Raw genomic sequence first — 7757 nt, forward strand, 5'->3', positions numbered from 1 at the left:
AGGTTTTTGTGCAATATTAATAAGAGACAGTAAAATATTTTTGCTTACTTTTTTTTTTTTGAGATTGAGTCTTGCTCTGTCACCCAGGCTGGAGTGCAGTGGCATGATCTCGGCTCACTGCAAGCTCTGTGTCCCAGGTTCACACCATTCTCCTGCCTCAGCCTCCAGAGTAGCTGGGACTCAGGCGCCCGCCACCATGCCCAGCTAATTGTTTGTATTTTTATTTTATTTTATTTATTTATTTATTTTTGAGATGGAGTCTCACTTTGTCACCCAGGCCGGAGTGTGCAGTGGTGTGATCTTGGTTCACTGCAAGCTCTGCCTCCCAGGTTCATGCCATTCTCCTGCCTCAGCCTCCAGAGTAGCTGAGACTACAGGCGTCCACCACCACAGCTGGCTAATTTTTTTTGTATTTTCAGTAGAGACGGGGTTTCACTGTGTTAGCCAGATCTCGATCTCCTGACCTTGTGATCCACCTGCCTCGGCCTCCCAAAGTCCTGGGATTACAGGCGTGAGCCACTTCACCTGGCCAATTTTTGCTTACCTTTTAATTAAACTGTCAAAACTACTTGGCCTCCTGACTAGCTGGCTAATGTCACAAAGCCTGGCTAATTTAAACAATATTTGTAGAGATATGGTCTCACCATGTTGCCCAGACTGGTCTTGAACTCCTGGGCTCAAACAATCCTCTGACCTTGGCCTCCCAAAATGCTGGGATTACAGGTATGAGCCAATGCACCTGGCTCCTTGTTTTGTTTTTTAGAGACAGGATCCCAATCTGTCGCCCAGACTAGGGTACAGTGGCATGATCATTGCTCATTGTAGCCTAGAACTACTTCTGGGCTCAAGTGATGCTCCCACCTCAGTTTCCCGAGTAGCTAGGACTACAGGGTTATGCCACCATGCCTGGCACCTAGCTATTTTTAAAAGATTTTGCAGAGATGGGGTCTTGCTATGTTGCTCAGGTCGGTCTTGAACTCTTGATCTTGTGATCCACCCACCTTGGCCTCCCAAAGTGTTGGGATTACAGGCATGAGCCACTGCACCCAGCCTTTATCATTATTATTATTATTATTATTATTATTATTATTTTTTTTTTTGAGACAGAGTCTCTGTTACCCAGCCTGGAGTGGAGTGGCATGATCTCGGCTCACTGCAACCCCTGCCTCCCAGGTTCAAGTGATTCTTGCACCTCAGCCTCCTGAGTAGCTGGGATTACAGTCGCATGCCACCACACCCAGCTAATTTTCCTAGTTTTAGTAGAGACAGGGTTTCACCATGTTGGCCAGGCTGGTCTCGAACTCCTGATCTCAAGTGATACACCTGCTTCAGCCTCCCAAAGTGCTGGGATTACAGCATGAGCCACTGTGTGTGGCCTAATGTTTGTTTTTGAGACAAAGTCTCTCTCTGTCACCCAAGCTGGAGTGTAGTGGCAAAATTATGGCTCACTGCAGCGTTGAGCTCATAGGCTCAATCAGTCCTCCCTCTTCAGCCTCCTGAATAGCTGGGACTACAGAGGCATGCCACTGGATAATTTTTGTATTTTTTTAGAGATGGGGTTTTGCCATGTTGTCCATGCTGGTCTGGAATTCCTAGGCTCAAGTGATTCACCAGCCTTGGCTTCCCAAAGTGCTGGGATTACGGCATGAACCACTGCACTTGGCCTTGAGCTATTTGTAGTTTATAACAATTGGGCAAATTATACTTCTATGAGCAAAATCAAAATATTTACTTTTCTCTGCCTGATTTCTCCAGAATTCAGAAACTGTGAGTATTCTTAGTTTGTGGCAATATGGTTATTTGAATAAGTTCAATAAGAATCTGTTTTCTTTTGTAAAGAGACACAATTGGAGCCTTATTGTATTAAGGCTGTGACTGGATTGGCATGTTTTCAGATATGACCAGATTGCTTTCAGGAATTGAAATAGACCTTGTAGAGTTGATATAAAGCCTCCTGGAAAGCCTGGCCTGCTACCTTGTCTACATAGTTCCCTTACAAGGTTTCTGACTTGTGATAAGTAAAGAATGTCACTTTCTGACAGGTCTAGGAATTTCTTTTATTCTTTTCTTTCTTTTTTTTTTTTTTTAGATGGTGTCTCACTCACCCAGGCTGGAGTATAGTGGCGTGATCTCAGCTCACTGCAATCTCTGCCGCCCAGGCTCAAGTGATTTTCAAGCCTCAGCCTCCCAAGCTGGGATTATAGGCACCCACCATCATGCCCGGCTAATTTTTGTATTTTTAGTAGAGATGGGGTTTTGCTGTGTTGACCAGGTTGGTCTCTGGCCTCAAGTAATTCGCACGTCTCAGCCTCCCAAAGTGCTGGGATTATGGGCATGGTCCAATGCACCCAGCCCAGGTCTAGGAATTTCAAGGTATTTTGAGGACCTTGAGAAGAAAAGAATTCACCAGATTCATATAGGTGTTATAAACACAATCTGATGATAAATCTTTGATGTGGGTTTCTAGCCTTCAGGCTTTTAAAAGTCGAATCTAAAATTCCTTATTAAAAAATTCTGGCCAGGCACCGTGGCTCATGCCTGTAATCCTAGCACTTTGGGAGGCTGAGGGAGGCAGATCACTTGAGGTCAGGAATTCAAAACTAGCTTGGCCATCATGGTGAAACCCCATATCTACCAAAAATACAAAAAATTAGCTGGGCATGGTGGTGCACGCCTGTAATCCCAGCTACTTGGGAGGCTGAGGCAGGAGAATTGCTTGAATCCAGGAGGCAGAGGTTGCAGTGAGCCAAGATCACGCCACTGCACTCCAGCTTGGGAGACAGAATGAGATTCCATTTAAAAAAAAAAAAAAAAAATTTCAGCAAAGACAACTTTAAAAGATACTATATGACCAATCACTATTCTTGCTGCACTTTATGCAGATAATCAGGCCACGTATAATAAAAGTAAAATGTATTTTGCAAATAAATTGATCCTATTATTATTTATCTTTGGTAGAAATGGGGAACTGGAAAGAGAAAAATTATGTTTCAGAAAAAAATATAGTACCCATGATATTAGATTGTAGCCTTGGCCATTGTTTTTGAGTCTTTATTATTTGTCTACAATTTGGACTGAATCTGAATTCTTTCCCAGATACAAGTCTCCAAACTAATGTTTTCAAATTTTCCTACAATTTTTCTGACTTGGACTCACCAAAAATTAAAATTGTGCTTTTACTGAAGCCCTGCATACTGAAGCTAGATAGCTTGATGTAAACTCCAGGAGAAATCACCACAGCAACTTATGTAGAAACAGCATTTGGCTTGCTAATGTATAGAATACTCAGAAAGTTCACCTGAACACCTGGTTCGAATTACAATTCAGAAAAATCTGTCAGATTGCACTGGCAATCTGAAGATACTTTAGAGACTCTGCAAAAATGAATTTATAGACTACTCCAGACATTAGCTTTTGCTTTTCTTCCGTTTCCATATAAATGACTCTTATTAAAGATCTGTTTGCCTGCATCATAAATAGAGACCTAGCCCATCCGCAGTGGCACCTCCTAGAATGGGACACAGCTGTTTAACCAAACTGATCTATTCTCAGAACTAAGACTCTGATTAATGAAGATATGGGATGATATATTTAAATTTGCTCTTTCCTGCTTATCCAAATTTGTCAGCTCCTCTCTCTATCTGACAACCTTCAACTCAAATCTCTCCGAAGCTATCAACCTGACTTTTAATATTTGAATCATTTTAAAGTTTCAAAATGGGGACTGAAGGAAATAAAAATGTTTTACCCCAAAATATATTTATTTGATATATTCTGAGATGGCTGTCAGAGAGCCAGAAAACAGTAACTCTGTAAAGCTGTATTTTGTGGGGGAAGATTTGCATCTGTAAGAATCTGCATTGACACAGCTTGGCCTTCCCTTGCCCAAATCCAGAGAAGATTCACTGAGATTCTGACACCTTTAAACTCCTGAAAGAAACATGTACCATCAATCCTCTTTGAGGGCTGCTGCTTGAGAGGTTTCATTTGCAGAACAAGACCACCTTTGCTAACCAGGCCTCTTCCCTCCTTCCCATTGTCTGTTTTGCCACTATAACCTGATTTACCACTGTAGCCTGTTTTTGGCCATGCTCTGAGCCCCATTCTATCTGTAACCTCAAGATGGTATATAAGCTTCTGCACCACACTGGGGATAGGATAATCATTCTACAGCTGTCTCCCCTGTACACATTAATAAGTTTGTATGCCTTGTATGCCTTTTCTCCAATCAATCTGCCTTTTGTGAGAGTTGAGTTTTCAGTGAACCTTCAGAGGCTAGAGGGGAAGTTTTCCTTTGGCCCCTACAACACCTTACTGAGAAAAGGTACAATAAAGATAAATTGCGAGCTTGAATTTCCGAAGATGCCTTTATTCACCTTTCACATTTGATTTATAGGTTGGCTGGGTATTTATTTCTAGGTTAAAATAATTTCTTTCAGAACTTTAAAGGCATTGCTTTTTTAATGTTAGCCTTCAATATTGCATTGAGGAAACAGATGTCATCTCATTCCTGATACCTAATATATGACTTGTGTTTTCTCTTTGAAAGTTTTAGGGGCCAGGTGCGGTAGCTCATGCCTGTAATCCCAGCACTTTGGGAGGCCGAGGTGGGCAGATGACCTGAGGTCAGGAGGTTGAGGCCAGCCTGGCCAACATGGTGAAACCCCATCTCTACTAAAAAAATACAAAAAAAGGGCCTGGCGCGGTAGCTCACACCTGTAATCCCAGCACTTTGGGAAGCGGAGGCGTGCGGATCACGAGGTCAAGAGATTGAGACCATCCTGGCTAACAGGATGAAACCCTGTCTCTACTAAAAATACAAAAAAAAAAAAAAGATTAGCCGGGCGCCTGTAGTCCCAACTACTTGGGAGGCTGAGGCAGAAGAACGGCGTGAACCCGGGAGGCGGAGGTTGCAGTGAGCGGAGATCACGCCAATGCACTCCAGCCTGGGGGACAGAGCGAGACTCCGTCAAAAAAAAAAAAAAAAAAAAAAAAAAAAAAAAAAAAAAAAAAAAAAAAAAAAAGCCAGGCGAGGTGGCTCACGCCTGTAATCCCAGCACTTTGGGAGGCCGAGACTGGCGGATCACGAGGGCAGGAGATCAAGACCATCCTGGGCAACATGGTGAAACCCTGTCTCTACTAAAAATACAAAAAAATTAGTCGGGTGTGGCGGCGGGTGCCGGTAATCTCAGCTACTTGGGAGGCTAATGCAAAAGAATTGCTTGAACCCGGGAGGCAGAAGTTGCAGTGAGCCGAGATCGCACCACTGCACTCCAGCCTGGGAGAAAGAGCAAGATTCTGTCTCAAAAAAAAAAAAAAAATTGGCCGGGTGTGGTGGTGGTCGCCTGTAATCCCAGTAATCCCAGCTACTCGGGAGCCTGAACCCGGGAGGCAGAGGCTGTAGTGAGCCAAGATTGTGCTACTGCATACTCCAGCCTGGGCAACAGAGCGAGACTCTGTCTCAAAAAATAAAAAATAAAAAACAAAAAAAGAAAAGAAAAGAAAGTTTTTGGGATCCGCTCTTTAACTTGATGATGTGATTGGTATATTTCTATCTTTATTTTTATCTTTCTGAATGCTTAGAACACTTTTTTAAATTTTGAGACTGATCTTCAGTTTTGGAAAGCTTTTTTTTTTTTTTTGAGACAGGGTCTTGCTCTGTCACATAGACTGGAGTGCAGTGGCACAAACATGGCTCACTGTACCCTTGACCTCCCAGGCTCAAGAGATTTTCCCACCTCAGCCTTCGGAATAGCTGGGACTACAGGTGCTTGCCACCATGCCTGGCTAATTCATTTTTATTTTTTGTAGAGATGGGGTCTTCCTGTGTTGCCCAGGCTGGTCTCAAACTCCTGGGTTCAAGTTCTTCCCGCCTTGGCCTCCCAAAGTGCTGGGACTACAGGCTTGAGCCTCTGTACCTGGCCTGGAAAGCATTTTCATATTATTTCCTTGGTAATTTCCTCCTTATTTCTCTCTCTGTTCTTCCTTTCTGATATTATATCTTCTCAACTGACATTTGAGTTTTCTATCCTTTTCACTCCTATTGTCACTCATTTAGTCTTTTTGTTCTACTTAGAGATTTCCTTGACTTTAGCTTCCAGCTTTTCCAATGGAATGTTTTTCTGTTGGTTATCATACTTTAAATTTCCATGACTTTTTTCTTGTTCTTTGAATTATAAAAAAATAGCACCTTTTCACTTTGATAAGCCAAGGCAAGGTGGATTACTTGAGGTCAGGAGTTTGAGAGCAGCCTGGCCAACATGGCGAAACCCCATCTCTACTAAAAATACAAAACAGCCGGGCGTGGTGGTGCTCGCCCGTTATCCCAGCTACACAGGAGGCTGCGGCAGGAGAATCACTTGAACCCGGGAGACAGAGGTTGCAATGAGCCGAGATCACGCCACTGCTCTTCAGCCTGGGCGACAGAGTGAGACTCAAAAAAAAAAAAAAAAAAAAGCACCTTTCATTTCATGGCACTGATGTTTTCTCCTATCCAAAAATATAAATTATATATTTAAAAAGCAATCTTTTGCTGGGCGCGGTGGCTCACGCTTGTAATCCCAGCACTTTGGGAGGCTGAGGCGGGCGGATCACGAGGTCAAGAGATCGAGACCACGGTGAAACCCCGTCTCTACTAAAAATACAAAAAATTAGCCGGGTGTGGTGGCAGATGCCTGTAATCCTAGCTACTCAGGAGGCTGGGCAGGAGAATCACTTGAACCCGGGAGGCAGAGGTTACAGTGAGCCGACATCATATCATTGCACTCCAGCCTGGGTGACAACAGCAAAACTCTGTCTCAAAAAAAAGGAGACAGGGTCGGGGCATAAATTGGCTTGCTTCCTGTTTGTTTCACCTTCCATGGGCATTTAGGCTTCAACTCTCTCCAAACTATATGTTATCACTCCTCTATTTGATTTCCCTCTTCCAAAATATGCTGTCATCTCCCATGCATTGACTCTTCTCCTTGTCCTGGTGGGTTTATTCCTTTATTAACATTTTAGAGGACACATACATAAATATGTACATATACATATATGCATGTATTTAATTAATACATACATAAATACATAAATGCATGTATTAATTAATTAATTAAAAATATATATTTTATTATACTTTAAGTTCTAGGGTACATGTGCACAATGTGCAGGTTTGTTACATATGCATACATGTGCCATGTTGGTGTGCTGCACCCATTAACTTGTCACTTACATTAGGTATATCTCCTAATGGAGTCTCGCTCTGTCGCCCAGGCTGGAGTGCAGTGGCCCGATCTCCGCTCACTGCAAGCTCTGCCTCCCGGGTTCACGCCATTCTCCTGCCTCAGGCTCCCGAGTAACTGGGACTACAGACGCCCGCCACCACGCCCGGCTAATTTTTTTGTATTTTTAGTAGAGACGGGGCTTCACCGTGTTAGCCAGGATGGTCTCGATCTCCTCACCTCGATCTCCTGACCTCAGCCTCTCAAAGTGCTGGGATTACAGGCATGAGCCACCGTGCCCGGCCTAATTAATTAATTTTTGAAACAGGATTTCACTCTGTCGCCCAGGCTGGAGTGCAGGGGTGTGACCACAGCTTGCCATAGCCTTGATCTCTTGGGCTCAAGCAATCCTCCTGACTCAGCCTCCCGAGTAGCTGGGACCACAGGTACACACCACCACACTCAGCTAATTTTTGTTTTTGTTTTTGTTTTGAGATGGAGTATCACTCTGCTGCCCAGGCTGGAATGCAATGGCATGGTCTCAGCTCACTGCAA

This window comes from Hylobates moloch, unplaced genomic scaffold (assembly GCF_009828535.3).
Source record: "Hylobates moloch isolate HMO894 unplaced genomic scaffold, HMol_V3 SCAFFOLD_13, whole genome shotgun sequence".
In the NCBI taxonomy this organism is placed as follows: Eukaryota; Metazoa; Chordata; class Mammalia; order Primates; family Hylobatidae; genus Hylobates; species Hylobates moloch.